General features: G+C 45.0%; 1 protein-coding gene across 2 annotated transcripts in view; it reads right to left on the bottom strand.

Moving 5' to 3' along the window:
* The window catches only part of CCDC83 (coiled-coil domain containing 83), a 249,182-nt gene that overhangs the window by 215,792 nt on the left and 15,968 nt on the right, over positions 1-17,422 (bottom strand). The gene's annotated exons all lie outside the window — the stretch shown is intronic.

Below are 17,422 nucleotides of genomic sequence, written 5' to 3'. Positions count from 1 at the left end.
GTGCACAAATTTTCACAAATCAGAAATTACTACTTACCTGATAATTTCCTTTTCTTTAGTATAGTCAGATCAATCCAGAACCGGTGGGTTATGCACCGTTACCAGCAGATGGAGACTGAGCAAAGCTGACATCACAGTATATACCATATTTTTCGCTCCATAAGACGCACCTGACCATAAGACGCACCTAGGATTCAGAGGGGGAAAATTAAAAAAAAAAAAAATTTTGTGCTAAACTGGCTCTGTCCCCGGGCATCTGTGCGTCTTATGGAGAAAATTGGGGGAGTGCATAACATTTTATTTCTCCCCATTTTGTTTTTGGGTCTGGGGAGGGCCATTTCAGTCCACTCCCCAGATCAGAAAACTTTTATCTTTCTCTGGGAACCCCCCCCCACCCAAAAATAAAATACCCATCCCAACCCTTTAAATTAATTAACAACCCCCCCACCCTCCTGACAGCCCCCCCCCCCCCCCCCCCCACCAAGACCTGCCAAAAGTCCCTGGTGGTCCAGCGGGGGTCCAGGAGCAGTCCGGGAGCGATCTCCTGGACTTGGGCCTTTGGCTGCCAGTAATCAAAATGGCGCCGACGGCCTTTGCCCTTACTATGTCACTGGGGCTACCGCTGCCATTGGTCGGCCCCAGTGACATAGTAAGGGCACAGGGCCATCGGCGCCATTTTGATTACTGGCAGCCGATGCCCAAGTCCAGATCGCTCCTGGACCCCCGCTGGACCACCAGGGACTTTTGGCAGGTCTTGGGGGGTCAGGAGGGTGGGGGGTTGTAGTAAATTAAGTTGGCAGGTCTTGGGGGGAGTCAGGAGGGTGGGGGGGTTTTGTTAGATTTTTAGGTTTTTTTTATATTCGCTCCATAAGATGCACATACATTTTCCCCCCACTTTTGTGGGGAAAAAGGTGCGTCTTATGGAGCGAAAAATACAGTATACTCCTGCAGTGACATCATCCTGCCAGTATTCTCTTCAAAAATCCACTGCAGACAGACTAGCAAAAACTTGATTAATAACAGATAACCATTTCAGTACTCAGCCAACAGAAAACACTGAGCTCAGACAAAAAATGCCTCAACACTAGTCTAGGGTCTGCACTAACACTTACCAGTAAACCCTGGAACAGGTAGCCATGCAGGAGGACCATAGCACAATCATTCAGCAGCCAAGGGCAGGAAGTTGGATTCATCTGACTATACTAAAGAAAATGAAATTATCAGGTAAGTAGTAATTTTTCATTTCTTAGCATCTAGTCAGATGAATCCAGAAACAATGGGATGTACCCAAGCTACTGCCCGTGGTCCAATCAAAACCACACGTGCAAAGGCTGCGTCCTCTCAGGCCTGCACATCCAGACGATAATACCTGGAAAAGGTGTGCAAGGAGGACCATGTTGCAGCTCGGCAAATGTCAACGGGACACAACAATCTAACTTCCACCCATGACACTGACTGAGCCCTAGTGGAATGAGCCCTAATCTGAATAGACAACGGCTCTTCAGCATCTGCATCCATGGCCGTGACCACCTCCTTAATCCAGCAAGCTATTGTAGCCCACAAAGCCAGCTAACCCTATTTACTACCACCGTGGAGGACAAACAGGTGCTCCACCTTCCGGAAAGGTTTAGAAACCTCCAGATATCTTAAGATATGTCTCTTGACATCCAAGGGTTGCAAAAGGTGATATTCCTCCACATCTCTTTCCCTATTCAGAGGCAGCTTGGAATCGGACTGATTCAAGTGAAAATCTGAAACCACTTTTGGCAAAAAGGAAGGAATGCAGCTGTAAGGAATGAGTCACTTGGAGGAATGAGTCCCAGCAAGACAAGGCCTCCAGCTCGGAAATTCTACGCGCAGAACAAATCGCCACAAGAACATCATTTTCAAGGTCAGTAACTGCAAGGAAATGTTACGCATCGGTCTAAGCGTAGGACTTGCTAAGAAATCCAAAACCAGATTAAGACTATACAAGGACACCAGTGACGAAGGTGTTTCACGTCTTTCAAGAAACGGGTCATATCCAGATGATATGACAAGGGACCACCATTCACCTGATCCCTGAAACAGGCACCTTTAAGGAATTAAGGGCCAACCCTTTATTCAATCCACCCTCAAAAATTCCAAAATGAGCAGGATCTTAACCAAACGAGGAAGAACACCTTGATCTTCACACCAAGCCTCAAACACTTGCCAAACCCACACATAGGCTAAGGAAGTGAAGAACTTCCTCACTCGTGGCAAGGTGGCAATCACCGTTGTAGAAAATATCCCTGCTTCAGCAAGCGAGCCTTCTCAAGGACCATAATGTAAGACAAAATAGAGTTGGATCTTCGTAAAGAACAGGTCCCTGCTGCAATAGATTCCTGTGCGCCGGAAGCCGGAGCCCACAAGACACCTTCGCAGATCTGCATACAATGGTCTCCTGGGCCAATCTGGAGCCACCAGAAGCACCAACCCTCTGTGACCCTTGACCCTCTTGAACCATTTTGCCCAACATTGGCCACGGAGGAAAGACATACAGCAGATCATCCTCCAGCCATTCCTGCACAAGAGCATTGATACAAAAGGACTTTGGATCTCTCCTACAACTGAAGAATCAAGGAACCTTCGATTGTGAGAACTCACCTGCAGGTCTAGAAACGGAAGGCCCCAGCAATCCACTATCAGCTGAAATGCCTCATTCGACAATTCCCATTCTCTTGGGTACAGACTTTTCCTCTGAGAAAATCTGCTCTCACATTGTCTTTTTCTGCAATGTGCGAGTCCGAGATCTCCTGAAGATGCATTTCTGTCCATTCCATAAGTTGGTCTATCTCCTGCAACGCTTGCTGGCTCTTGGCTCCTCCCTGCTGATTGATCCACTGTCATTGCATTGTCCGACATTATCCGGACCAGTCGACCCTGCAACCTGGCGCTGAACTGCAAGCATACCAACCAAACCGCCCGAGCGTCCAGCAAATTGATGTTCTATAGACATTCATTTCTACTCTAGCATCCTTGTGCTATCAGTTCCTAACAGACAAGCCTCCCCCTGGAGGGCTCACATCCATCGTGAGTACTAACCAGTTCAATGATCCACTTGTAACCACCACTGTAGTTGAGAGCAGACCTCCATCGGCAGGTGGAACCAAATCGAATAATCCTGAGACTGTTGGCTCCAATGAGACTGCAGGGAACACTGAAGAGGATGCATATGCACTCTCACCCACAGCACCATTTCCAGGGTTGCCACCATCAAACCAAGTACCTGTAGATATGACCATACTATCGGGCATATAGTGTTCATCAAGATATGCACCTGCACCATCACATTCTGAATACGAGCTTCCAGCAGGAAAGCCTTGCCCTGCTTTGTGTTGAACTGAACACCCAAATACTCTTAATGACTGAGATAGCTGAAGACTGCTTTTGATTAGGTTCACCACCCAACCAAGCTCCTGCAACAGGGAGATCACCTTGCGGGTTACCAGGCAGCTCTCTTCCAGAGACTTGGTTGGCCCGAATCAGCCAGTTGTCCAATACGGGTGTACCAGGATCCCATCCTCTCTCAACTCTGCCGCCACCACCATCATAACCTTGGAAAGTTCTGGGAGTGGTAGCCAGACCAAAAGGCAGCACTTGATACTGATAATGGCACCCCAACACCACAAAATGCAGAGAACACTAGTGCTGTATCGGATGAGAAAATGGAGGTATGCCTCAGACAGATCCAAGGAGGTCAGAAATTCCCCCGACTGCATGGCCATTATCACTGAGCACAATGTTTCCATGCGAAAATGAGTCACCCGAAAATGATGGTTGATCCCTTTGAGATCCAGGATGGGACAAAAGGAGCCCTCCTTCTTGAGCACAATGAAATATAGAATATAGGCCTGTATTTTCTTGAAACGTGAGCACTGGAACCACAGCCCTCAGAGTGAGGAGCCTTGACAATGTATATGCCACTGCCTGCTTCTTCTATGGGGAGTGGCAGGGAAACACTATGAACATGTCCGAGGACACTAAGAAACTCCAGTGCATATCCTCTGTATCACCTCCAGGACCCACTGATCCGATGTGATTTTGACCCATCTCCTGTTCCTGGGGGTGGGTCAGCAAACCTTCATTGGGAGGCTCAGGAGGTTCCACTACCCAAGCCTCGAGCCCAAACCCTGCTTGGACTGTCTGGGACGAAAGAAGTGAAACCTACTGAAAGATCGAGTCATCTAAAAGGTTGCTCCTCTGTAGGGTCAAAAACATTTGGAACCCAAGGCATGACCCCTCATGCCAAAGGAGCACGGAGTCTCCTTATCTTCCAGCAACCGAGAAACCGGAGATTTCCCCCACTTACTGGCCAATTTATCCAACTCGCTCCTAAACAAGAACAAGCCTTTAAAGAGCAGTTTCATAAGGTTAGCCTTGGAGGTCGCTTCGGCAGACCCTTTTCTCAGCAATAACTGACTCCTGGCCTCTATCACCGAAGCCACCCCTCTGGCTGAGCTGCAGACCAAAGCGCAACCTGCATCTGCAAAAAAGGTAGCTGCTGGCTCCATAACTGCCCTGTAATTCATTCCAGATTCATCGACCTCCTGAGAGAGAAGTAAATAGAAGTGAGCCACCAAAGAACAACAAGAAGCTATCTGCAAGGTCATTGCCACTGCTTCAAATGCTTGCTTAAGGATGGCCTCAATCCTCCTATCATGCACATCCTTCAAGACCACTCCTCTCTCCACTGGGATAGTCGTCAGCATAGAGACAGTACAGACAAGCACATCCACTTTTGGAAAATACAGCAGAAGCTCTCTCAACACTGGATCCAGGGAGTACAGGCCTTCCAAAGCCCGACCCCCTTTGAAATTAGCCAACGGGGTATCCCACTCAAGATCAATCAATTCTTGAATGGCCTCCATAATGGAAAAAACAAGAGGCTTTACGCAAAGAAACCAAAATAGGATTTTTCTTTGGCTCAGATGTGGAATCTGCCCAGGTGTACTCCCAGCATCTTCAATGTCTGGGAAATCAGAGCCGGTAGCTCATCTCTGTGAAAGAACCACAACATATTCCTATACAGTTCCAGTCCCGGAGGAATTTCCCCATCCTCCAGAGAGTCAGCATCGGCTTCATCATCAGTGCCATCCAGATTCCTATTGGAAGGACCTGCTGCCAATCTAGGTGTACTTCAGCACTTAACAATAGTACCGAGCAAGCAAGAGGTCAATGCCTGCGACTCTGACCCGACAGGATTGGACAGGGCTGAGGATTGCGCCTGAAGGATTGTAATTCTTGAAAATAATTTTACCCAAGAAAAGGCAGAAGGATCCAAGGCACCTCTACTGTGCCCACTTAGCTACTGTCCCCCACTGACGAACCAGTTAAGGGAGTTCCAAGGTGAGGCACCCCTCCTGGCATGTCCTTACCCAGGCCATCATCAGACTCGGAAGAATCAGGCTTAGTAAAATCAGAGGAAGATCATTCTCCCTGAGTCTCTAAGCAACCCTAGCACATACCCGAATATGACAGGCAGCACAGAGGGAAAGGGGATTAGGTTTCTTAGCCACAGGTGTCATTAGTCTGTCAGTACACTTAACAGGTGACTGAAAGTGCATGTCCAGATGAATTCACGCAGCAAAATTCAGGAGTCCCAAGGCTAGGCGTTGCAAAAACTAGGCACACTTCTGCCCTTCCAAATTTAAGTGCACAACCAATGTGACCCAGATTGTGCACACAGGCAGCGTGCCTAAAAAAACTGGGCACACAACTTGGATGCAGTGTCAGATGTACTTGTATGGACCGACGGTCCTGAAAAGGGTAGCATAATGCGCAGAAAAAAGCGCACGAAAACGCCGCCGTGGCCCACCATGCGGCACACAGGAAAAAAAAAACTAATAGCGGGGCCTAGCCCACTTGGGCTGCTCAAAAAAACAGACCTCCCAAGTCTCTTAACCTCCCTTGGGAGTGGGAAGGAACATCAGAACAGCGCGTCAAGCACGGAAACCAGAGGAAGAGAAAAGCCTTATAAACAACCCTTCTACTCTGTCTCTTTTATTTATTTTTTTAAATCTTACATGAGCTCAGCCTTTCCTAGCTGAGTACAGAGACTGTCTCCGGGGGGAGAGGGCATACACTATCACCGCTTCAGTCGGCTTCCTGCTTTTCAGCTATTTTAAACAGCCTACTGCATGCCGGCTGAGAAAACCAGCTACTGGACCCAAGGCACTCATCTGAGGGAGCAAGGAAACCACGTCAGGAATTATCATCTGGAGGAGGGACCATTTTGTATCACCGCTAGAGAGCGGAGCAGATTAAATCTCCTTTTACAGCTGTATCACCTGTTGCGATGTTGTTTTGCGGATGCCGGTTTTGGTAGTTTGAAGTTCCTAGAGCGTCCGCCTGGCTACGAGAGAGAGCGAGAGAGAGACTAGCCATCACCCTAGATAGGTATTTATATCTCTATGGGAGGCCCACCTAGTAACTCGAGGTGAGGTTTAGATATTAGTGTAGGGGGTTAGGGGCCACTTTGACATTCAATGTGAGACGTACGAACAGAAAATTTGTGAACATTTGATAACCCTTGGAATGAGGAAACTCACCCAAAGATGAGATTTGTGCAATGTTCTCTCAACCTAGCTTGATGTTACCCAGGTAGAGAGTCCATCAAGCTAGGGTCAGGGCATTATGGCCAGGCTCTCTCTCTCTCTCCCTGGTAGTAAACATGGTCCCCCCAGTGGTTGTATGTAGGAAATACCACATTCTGGCACTTATCTCAAAGTGCAAAAGTGATCGCAATTTGCGGTAACTTAGCTCTTCGCATAGGTATTAGCGCAAATTGCGATAAACTCCCTATTACCATAAAACACGCCCCTTCTCCCATCGCATGCGATATTTACCGTATTTTGATAAATCCAGGCCTATGAAGGTTTTCGGTTTTATGTATAATGTTTTCCTTACTTAGCACAGGTTCATTGCGATAACGGGCACTATAATACGGTGCATTGAGTTCATGGGGGGCAGTACCCGAGCGCGTCGTTCACTGACCTCATGCCCTGCATTGGAGAGGGGCCTTTTTTCATTAATGGTGAGGGAGGGCAGTATTGTTAAGAGGGTTGGGGGAGGGATTGGTTCTGGTACGGGAAATGGACGGGGGGAGGGGGAATAGAACAAGGAGGTTTTAGGCAAGGGTTTTGTTGCGGGGATTTCTATCTAAGCGGGTTATGGATATTTATACCCATGATAACAAAACATGTCTGTAAGCTTAAGGTTTGGGATGTCCGAGCGCTGGAGGTCCTGGCTGGGAGGCCATCCAGCGGTTGTAGAGACTGGTTGTTGAGAACGGATGCCCACTCCCTGCCAGAGGGATAGGTCACCTGAGAGTAAGCTCCTGGAATGTGGGAGGACTGGGTTCTCCTATAAAGAGACAGAAGATCCTGAGTGTGCTCCATAGGCATCGAGCAGAGATAATAGGTATTCAAGAGACATTTATCTGAGGGTGAAAGCGGAAAACTTAAAGGGGGCTGGGTAGGCCAATGTTTTTTTGTTCCAGTAGTGGAACGGAAAGCCGGCACGGCAATCTTAATACACAAGAACGTGCAATTTGAATTTATACAACAATTAATCAGATAAGGACGGCAGAATTCTCATAGTAATAGGTAAACTACAAGGTCCAGAGGTTATCATCTGCTCGGTGTATGCACCAAACCAATATTCTCATCAGTTCTTCCAGGGACTGGTGGGTTTACTTCTCCCGGTTCAGAAGGGTCCACTTATCCTAATGGGAGACTTTAATTGTGTCCATGAACCGAGCTTGGACAAATCCCACTCTAATTTACCTAACAGAGACCACACGCCTAGGGGGACTGCATATCTGTGTGCAGAACTCCACCTTTTGGATATTTGGCATACCTTAAATCCCACAGAACGGGATTATACCCATGTCTTGAACTGATTATATTCTCATTTCAGACACCTTATTCCCCAAAATTCGGAAAGCCTACATAGGAGCTATCTCGATCTCCGATCATGCAATTATATATCTTCATGTGGCGGACGGTGGAGATGAACAACGGTCATGGAGGTTCCCGGGCCACTTAGCTGATGATAAAAATTTTCAAGGCTTTTTACAGGACAAGTGGAAAGAGTATGCCAATCACAATCAGGGGCATAAAGAAGACCCCTGCTTATACTGGGAAACAAGTAAGGCTGTCATGCGGGGGGAAATAACGTTGTACTTGATAGCTCAATCGAAGGCAATGCACAAATATATTCTTCTCCTAGAACAACAGCTGGGCCAAGCAAAGATAAGACTAGCGCAGCAAAATAACAGTAGAAATCAGACTGCATTTAAAGAGACCCTACAGGCTTTAAATTCTCTGTTACATACCAGGGCACAAAAGATGTTGCGAGCGGGAGCCCATAAACTATTTAGATACGGAAACAAGGCGGGGAAGTTATTAGCCAACTTGGTACATTTGCAAAAAGAGGGAAAACCTACATAGATAAACTTAGAGACAAATGGGGCCAACCCATAACATCCAGTGCCGAAGTATGCTCTAGATTTCGGCAGTTTTATGAGGCTTTGTACAGAGGACAGGAAAGGCAGAATTACTGAGGAAGCTGAGTTCTTTAGAGACCTCCAGCTCCCGCTGGTCAGATGATCAATTGGCCAGATTGAATGACCCCATAAAATTAGAAGAGTTAATGGCGGTCATAAAAGAGAGTAAACTGAATAAGGTTCCTAGACCTGATGGTTTGAGTGCGGAATATTATAAAATATTGATAAATCAGGCTTCCGAAGTATTATTACAATTTTTTCAAGACGCACAGCAGAAGCGTCGCTTCCCAGAAGGGGTCATGAGAGCATATATTACGGTGTTGGAAAAACCTGGTAAAGATTTGTCATCCCCAGCCTCGTATAGGCCCATCTCACTGCTCAATTTTGAAGCTAAACCTTTTGCTAAAATTATGGCCGATAGATTAAGTACAGTTTTCCCCTCCATAATCATGACTCAACAGGCAGGGTTCATTAAGGGGAGAACCATCAGTGCGAACTTAACTAAATTTATTATTTCTATGGTAGAATGTCAACATAGGGGCATAGGAGTGATGGTGGTAGGATTTGATTCAGAAAAAGCCTTTGATAGGGTGTCATGTCCTTATTTATTCTTGGTTGTGGATCGCTATGGCCTTAGAGGAGAAATTGTGCATTGCATTTCTATGCTATATCACAGCCCCAAGTCCACAATTTTTGCTAATCGTCAAGTTTTGGAAGATTTCCGCTTCTTCAGGGGCACACATCAAAGCTGTCCATTGTCCCCACTTCTATATATTTTGTCGATAGATCCCTTACTCCAAAAGATTGAAGCGGACCCATTGATTCAAGGGTTTTCTGTGGGGCGGCAGGATTTTAAGATATCTGCCTTTGCCGATGATGTCCTGGTTTTTCTGACCAGTCCCCAAACATTGCTAACAAGGGTGCTCTACCATCAAGAACGGTTCGGCTCCTTTGCTGGCCTCAAAATTAACACTGATAAATCTGAAGCTATGGCCTTGGGAACCACGATACAAACTGCTTGGGAGGGACCATTCCCGTTAAAATGGGTAAATACTGAGATGCGTTATTTGGGCGTGCGCCTCACTAAGGACATTGAGAATTTACATAGGGCAAATATAGAACCCCTACTTTGAAACATGGAACAAAAATTGCAGATATGGACAACGTTGCCGCTTTCGCTGACAGGAAAAATGTTTCTGTTAAAAATGATGGAACTCCCCAGATGGTTTTGTCTGTTACAACTACCACTGTGGTTGAAAAAAACAGATCCTTAGAATAAATCGGGCTATTCGGACCTATCTATGGGGTCAACATAAAACTAGACTTCTTCTTCAAACTTTGATGATGCCCAGAACGCAGGGCGGTCTGGCCTGCCCCAATTGGAGAGATTACAACTGATATGTATACTCCGACACATCTGTGACTGGGTAAATGGCACAAATGTTTGTACCCCGTATCAGTTTATCTGTGAATGGCTCACCCCATATAGACCAAGCAACCTTATCCAGATCCCAGACTCAGAGGTCCCAGGCCAAAATAAAAAAAGCTTACTCCTTCGCTATGGAAGGGGGGCATGGAGGTTTTTATTTATGGTAAAATTAGCAAAGAAAGGTACTACCACACCATACTTAACTTTCCTGGGCAACCCCCAATTCCCGGGGGGACTTAGACTCACCGATTTTCAAAGCATTTTCTTAGGCCTGGAAAACATACACCAATTCTTAGAGCCAAGAACGTATGTGACTAAAAGCTTCCAGGACCTAAAAGATCAGTATGGGATAGACTCCAAAGGTTTTTATGGGTACCTTCAAGCACACCATTATATACAAACTGTGTTTACTTACCTCAAGATCCCCAAACAGTTGGAGATCTCTGGAATTTCTTTATGCCCGTGGGTCGTAAACCTAAACTAGCGCTTCTTTCTCTAAGGTACTTGGTTGTTTACCAAATCATACGGCCATAACAAATAAACAGCGTAAGTGGGAGAAACAGGCAAATATAACTTTAACCCATGTCGAAATTGCTCATATCTTGAAAGGGTGTTATATCTTATCGGAAAATGTTAATCTGAGAGAAATGGGGTTTAAAATGTTGCATTGTATGTACATGTCTCGTACCTGGATGTATGCAGTGAAACTTTGTGATTCTGGCCTATGTTTGAAATGTCAACAGGAGAAAGGTTCCTTTTTTCATTGCAAATGGGAATGTGTTATGTTAACCCAGTATTGGAACGAAATGGTGAATGAACTGGGATTTATACTGGATAAGCCAATTCCCAGAGAACTGAGGGTGTGTTTATTCCGCCTGTTCCACAATGACTTAGAGACACTCGCAGAACCTGATAAATTGTTCCTTGGCAAAGCTTTGTTGATTGCAGACAATTATGGCAAACTGGATTTCCATCGACAGACCGCAGAAGGCTCACAGGAAGAACCGGTTGACTTCCCTGATGCATTTTGAATATATGACAGCGAGCACTAAATTGCTGAAAGCACAAAGTCTGTGTGAGGAGATCTGGAAGAGATACTGACAGACACTCCCACAGTCCACGAAAGACTTAAGCAAGCAATTCACAAACTGGTGTAAATCGCAGCTTCTCGAACGTCATCATAGACAGTTGGTCATATTACAATCCTGCTAACTTGAGGGGGGGGGGGGGGGGGGGGGGGGGGGGGGGGAGGGAATGCAAATTGATGGACTTGACTCTGTTTCCAAGGTTTAGTTGAATTCCATTCCATTGTGGTTGTAAAGTTTGCTACATAATGAAAACTCAATAAAGAAATGATAAAAAAAGTATTATTCTGAGGTATTGCAAACTCCTCCAGAGTCTTTTCCTTCCTTGACTAAGTTATATTACTATATCTCCCTACTATTTTTGATTCTCAGAGGGGAGAATTCAGGGTATGAGGGCCAGGATGGAGATTTAAATTTGTCCATTTTTTGCAAGAATCTAAGACTGATTCTTCGGCTATACTTTATGTCCTGGAAGCAAACAGAGAATGAAATTCAAAAATGATTTTTTAGTGTTCAGGATAAAACTTTCTTGGGTCACAGAGTTACCATATTCCCAGATGTTTCAAGAGTAACCCAGCAAAGTAGGAAAGTATTTTTAGTGTTTAGAGAGAGTTATTGCTTTGGGTTACAGTTTTATTTTGAGATTTCCTTGTAAATGTTTACTTAAAAACAGGGAAGAAAGATTTTTATTCTTTGATCCTAAACAGCTTGGAGCATTTCTGCAGTCTGGAGGTTCCTCTTCAGTTGCTTCTCAAGTTTCTAGGGAGTCCAATGAGCCAAATTAGATATAGATTTGGTATTTCTTAATTATATTATAATTTATCTGCTCTCTTATTTATTTATTTAAGACTTTTATATACCGGCATTAGTATGCAAACATCATACCGGTTTACATTGCAACTAAAAGACTGAAAATACAATCAACAGGGAGGGGAAGGGGGAGAGAGTAATTACAAAGAGAAAGGGGAAGGGGGAGAGAGTAATTACAAAGAGAGCAGATAAATTATAATTTATCTGCTCTCTTTCCTCAATTGAGGACTAATTGTATGTTATTGTTATCTTAGTGATTACTTTGTAATCCAAAGATTGTGATTATTTGCTTTTCTTTTTTTTTTTCTGTATCAAGTGAAGTTCTTGATGATTATATGGAAACTAATAAAGATATATATTTTTTCAAAAATCCACCAATGAGTAACAACCTTAACTAATTCTAGTTTATAGCTTAATGCCTTAAAAGTCTAAATGCTGATTAACCCAAAAGACCTCAATATGGGGCTGATGTAATAAACTGTGGTAGACCTGCCGCAGGTTTTTGTGCGTGGAATTGTGTGTTTTCCCATGGTAATCTTATGCATGTATGTATTAACATGGTTAGTGTAGAAAAAACACGCCCACAAATCCACTCAAAATGCCACAGCTGGTTTAGCACGAATCCACGATAATGTCATGCGAAGGAGGCAATTAACTATTCATGGACAATGCAGAGAGCCATGCTGGTATTAGTGCATGTTTTTTTAGCTCCTGTGGTCAGGGCAGGAGTTAAGTGTAAGCACCTGTCTGGAGGCTGAAAAATAAAGCTGCAGAAACCAGAAGAGGGGTCGGAGAAAGAACAGGCACATTTCAAAAATGCTGAAAGCTTTTGTAGCCCCTTCCAAATCTCTTCTGCATTTTCCCCGCTCACCAGCATCCACCATTATAGCTCTCATGCTTTCAGTGACAGATCATGAAAGGGTTAGACATTGTTCTAGCCACCTTCAGTCCCATTCCCGGACCACTAACTCACTACTATCTTAAAGACTTTCAACCGAGAATCAATCACAGGTCACCACATTAACGCGGGTTTATGGGCGGTTTATTGCATACGGCCTTCAGCACGCGTTGTACCACACGTATCTGCACGGATATTTGTTTTGCACAGACTTTCTGTAAGTATCTCATTTGCATGCCATCCCCTTATTACATCCCGTGGAGCTGCCTGCTTTTGCCGCTCACACTAAAAATAATATGTGCTGAAAGTAGAACCGATTTCACTGCGGGTCTTACTACATCAGCCCCTATGTTCTAAAAGTAACAGAGCAGAAGAAAGGACAGGAATTGAGTTGCACCTTATAGTAACTGAGAGCAGGAGAATGGTAACTCGGCTATTTTTCCTTCTAGCATTGCCTATGTAGCTACGCGATCTTTCATATTTGTCCATTATGTACAGAGTAACTTTCCTATGATGAGCTGTTGCCACCTGATCCCATTCAAAGGAAGTTCAATGTTTGTTTTTACCAAAGAAGAATCAGCACCGGGTGCTCACCCAAAGCAGTGGCACTTCACTACTAATCAAAGGAACACATATATATTACAGAAAATTAAAGATGGCAAACAGTGTATACAGTAAATAGCCAAACAAATACTCCTTGTTCTCTTTATTTTATTATACCATTGCCCTTTTGATGTTTACTTCCTCATAACTCGTCTTTCTTATGACTTTATACATAATGTCCCAAGCATTAGCTTCAAATTAAAGATGACTTCTGAGAATCGCACTGGAATATTTTGCATGTTTTTGCGGAGGCATAACCCAGTAGTCTGGACTGATCCGGTACGTACAGGGAATAAACAAACGCTTCGCATTCAAATGCCAGCAGTGGATTGAGAGACTGTGCTAGCTGGTCAGCTACTGCCCTTATCTCATCATTGCTTTCAAGTGGTTCATCTGGTGTGAGGTATTGATCAGCATCTGAGTGATTTCAATCTCAGTTTTGGCAGGTGGGGTCCAGAGATTCCTCCTATATGCTTCTTGATGTCTTGGGTAGGTTCTCTTAGGTGTCTAGCTTCCTTTCGTTCAACCTTGGTAGTTTCCTATGCTCATTGACTAGTCCTTTGGTAGTCTTTGTGGTCTTGTTCTGGGGTCATTGCTGCAGTCTGCTTGTCTTTTCTGAAGTGCAGGAACATATCAGGGTGGGGCCCTGAGGAACAACGTCCTTGCTCCTTTTATCCTCAGCAGGAAAAGTGGGATTTCAACCCTGGCTTCCCTAATTCAAAGCCCGCTGGCTACCCAGTAGGCTACTCCTTAAGGTTACCAACTTGCTCCAGATTTTCAGAATAGGTTGACCTAGTCCTGGTTTTATCCCACTGCATACAAGAACCTGTAGTTTTGCTTTTCTTAAGAATAGTATAAGTAAGTCAAAACTATATATCCCTCCATGCAATGCAGTAAAACCAGGACAGGGTCAACCTGTCCTGAAAATCTGGAGCCTGTTACCTCCACAGAAGCTAGATACAGATTCACACAGTAACTACACATCTTTGCCCAGAAGCCACGCCTCTACCTAAGATAAATTGATGACATCATCATCATCTAGACACATGGACTAGAAGCCCTTAAAGAATTCTATCCAGAATTCAACTAACTCCACCTCATTATCAACCTGAGCCTAGAACAGTGATGGCCAACCTTTTGAGCTCAGTGTGTCAAAAATCATTAAAAAATGAGCATAACTCGGGTGGTGTGTCACTTCTAGAAAAATCCATAATTTTGTGATATTTGTAGCTCTAATTAATAACAAAGTTATAATTTTAATATATGTACTATATTTATTAATAAAGCAAAAACAAATAATTCTTTACCTTACCTGCTTAGTGACTTTTTTGTTGCTGAATTTCATTGGCTAAATTTTCAATTAAAACACTCTCTCCCCCCCCCCCCACACACACACATAAACTCTTACTCCCCTGGATTTTCTCATACACATTCATGCTCTCACACTCACTGGCTCCCTCACATACACACCCAGGCAAGCTCCCAGTCATTCTCTCACACACACACACACACACACACACACACACACTGACCCCCAGGCAGGCTCCCATTCATTTTCACACCACTCCCTCCCCATCCCCCAGACATGCACACATTCATTCTCACACACACAGACCCCCAGGCAGGCACCCATGCATTCATACACATACACCCCCAGGCAGAGTCCCATTCATACACATGCACACACTAAAGGCAGACCCCCCCTCGCTTTTGCCAGCAACCTCAGAACCTCTCATTCCTCTGCTGCCACTGTCACTACTGCCACATGGCTATTGGGGAGGTGCCGATTGCTGCTACTGACACTGAAGCCCATTCTATTGCCTCCTCTGTGCAGGCCCCGTGGGCTTCCACTTTCTCCATGCTGATCTCGTACATTGCGAGATAAGCATAGAGAAATTGCTATTCTTGCACATTCCCAAAGATTACATGTGCCAATCACTAAAAAGTAATTTTTTTTTTTTAACTTTGCTGTCTGATTTAGTTTTCTAATTGGTTGGTCACAGGCTTTTTTTTTTTCCACCTTCCCTTTCTTATTTTTTTTGCCAATTCCTTTTATATTGTCTTTTTTTCTGTTTCTTTTCTCTCCATCTTCTTCCCTCAAACACACAGTCAGGTTCTCATTCTCACATGCATTTTTCTCTCTCACACACACACACACACACACACAGGCTCTCACTCTCACATGCTCTCTCTCATACAACCATTCATACACACAGTCTCTCTCTCTCGCACATGCTGTCTGACTCTCACACACACAGGCTCTCTCTCACTCCCACATGCTGTCTTGCTCAAGCACATGCTGTCTCTGCAAACATTCAGGTCCTCACTCTCACACACATTCTCTCAACTCATCTCATACACGCACACACACACACCCTCTACAGACCCTCAGCCTCTCTCTCACCTCTGGGCCTCCTCTTCACGAGTCGCCGCAGGATGGGTTCTGCAGCGGCCCTAATCTTCTCGGGTCGCAGCGGCCCTGCTACTGGGCCTCTTCCTCTTCTCGGGTCGCAGCGGCCCTGCTACTGGGCCTCTTCCTCTTCTCGGGCCGCTGCAACTTGGGATTCGCGGCGGCCCATAAGCGCAAGCGATGCTTCTCCTCCTTCCTGCCCACGCGGCTCCCGCAACGTTTACTTCCAGGGCCGCACAGGCAGGAAGGAGGAGGAGCATCAGCGCGTTTAAATGCGATCTTTTTCTTCGGGCCGTGGTGACGTGAGCCTCAGCACGGCCCTACCTGTCGCTGTGCCGCATGAGCCTCCCTGCGCCCGGGGGCATTTTGGGGGGGGGGGGTGGAGACTAAAAAACTAATTTTAAAGGGTCGACGCAGCCGATAAAAAAAAAAATTTCGCGATAGTCCATGAAACGCTGCGCGTGTCAGCAAAAAAACGTCTCGGCGTGTCACCTCTGACACGCGTGTCATAGGTTAGCCATCACTGGCCTAGAAAAATCCACTCAGCAAGTCCACTTTCTGGACATCACTGTCCAAATACATGAAGGCCACATCAGAACCACATTATACTGAAAATCGGACTGCCATAGATACCTACATGCCTCCAGCTTCCATCCACCCCCCACCACCAGGTCTATTGTCTACAGCCAAGTCCCAAGTTACAATCACACCTGTTCTGGCCCCTCAGAAAGGGACTCCCATCTGGAGAAATTACAACTGACATTCTTAGAATTACAGTATCCACCCAATGAGGTAAGAAAACAAGATCAATAGAGCCAGACAATACTCAGGCACACTCTGCTACAGAATCATCCCAAAAAAGAAAACAGAACTCCTCTGGTTGTTACTTATAGCTCCCAAATGAAACCACTGAAACATATTGTCAAGGATCTGCAACCCATCCTGGACAAAAATACCACACTCTCACAGGCCTATCCTGGCTTACCAGCGGACCCCAACCTCAAACAGATACTCACCAGCAACCACAACTTGTTCAACAATGTCATTAACTCAGGAACCAGACCCTGCCAGAAACCCAGATGCCAGCTCTGTCCACGTATTAACCAGACAGCACTATCACAGGACCCAACAACATCAACTAGAATATCCAGGGCTCATTCACCTGCTTTTCTTCCAATGTAATATATGCCATCACCTGCCAGCAATGTTCCTCTACTGTCTAAAAAGGACAAACAGATCGATATATAAGGAAAAGACGAAATGGACATAAATCTGACATTAGAAATGGCAACATTCAGAAACAAATAGGAGAACATTTCAACCTTCCAAAGGAGCACTCAATGGTCAAAAACCTGCCGAACTGGAAATCATTAAAAAATTTAACACCATCAGCCTAGGTCTGAACAGAGACAATGGCTTTTTGTCTCACAACAACTATCTATGAACTTAACTGTTAGCAAATCATTCTGTCTTTTCACACTTACCTCAGTTGTCCTAGGCTATACTATAATACTATTAAACACTCTCTCCACACTATGTCCTGCCTAATCCAATGCCTTCTCTCTGCTTTGTATATGTTTTACCCATCCCTTGTACATCACTTCATGTATCTGATGAAGTGGACTCTGCCCTCGAAAGCTCATGCTTTAATAAATTA

Source organism: Rhinatrema bivittatum, chromosome 5, assembly GCF_901001135.1.
Source record: "Rhinatrema bivittatum chromosome 5, aRhiBiv1.1, whole genome shotgun sequence".
In the NCBI taxonomy this organism is placed as follows: Eukaryota; Metazoa; Chordata; class Amphibia; order Gymnophiona; family Rhinatrematidae; genus Rhinatrema; species Rhinatrema bivittatum.
Note: the sequence above shows the minus strand (reverse complement) of the source record. Positions and strands in the feature narration are given on the sequence as shown.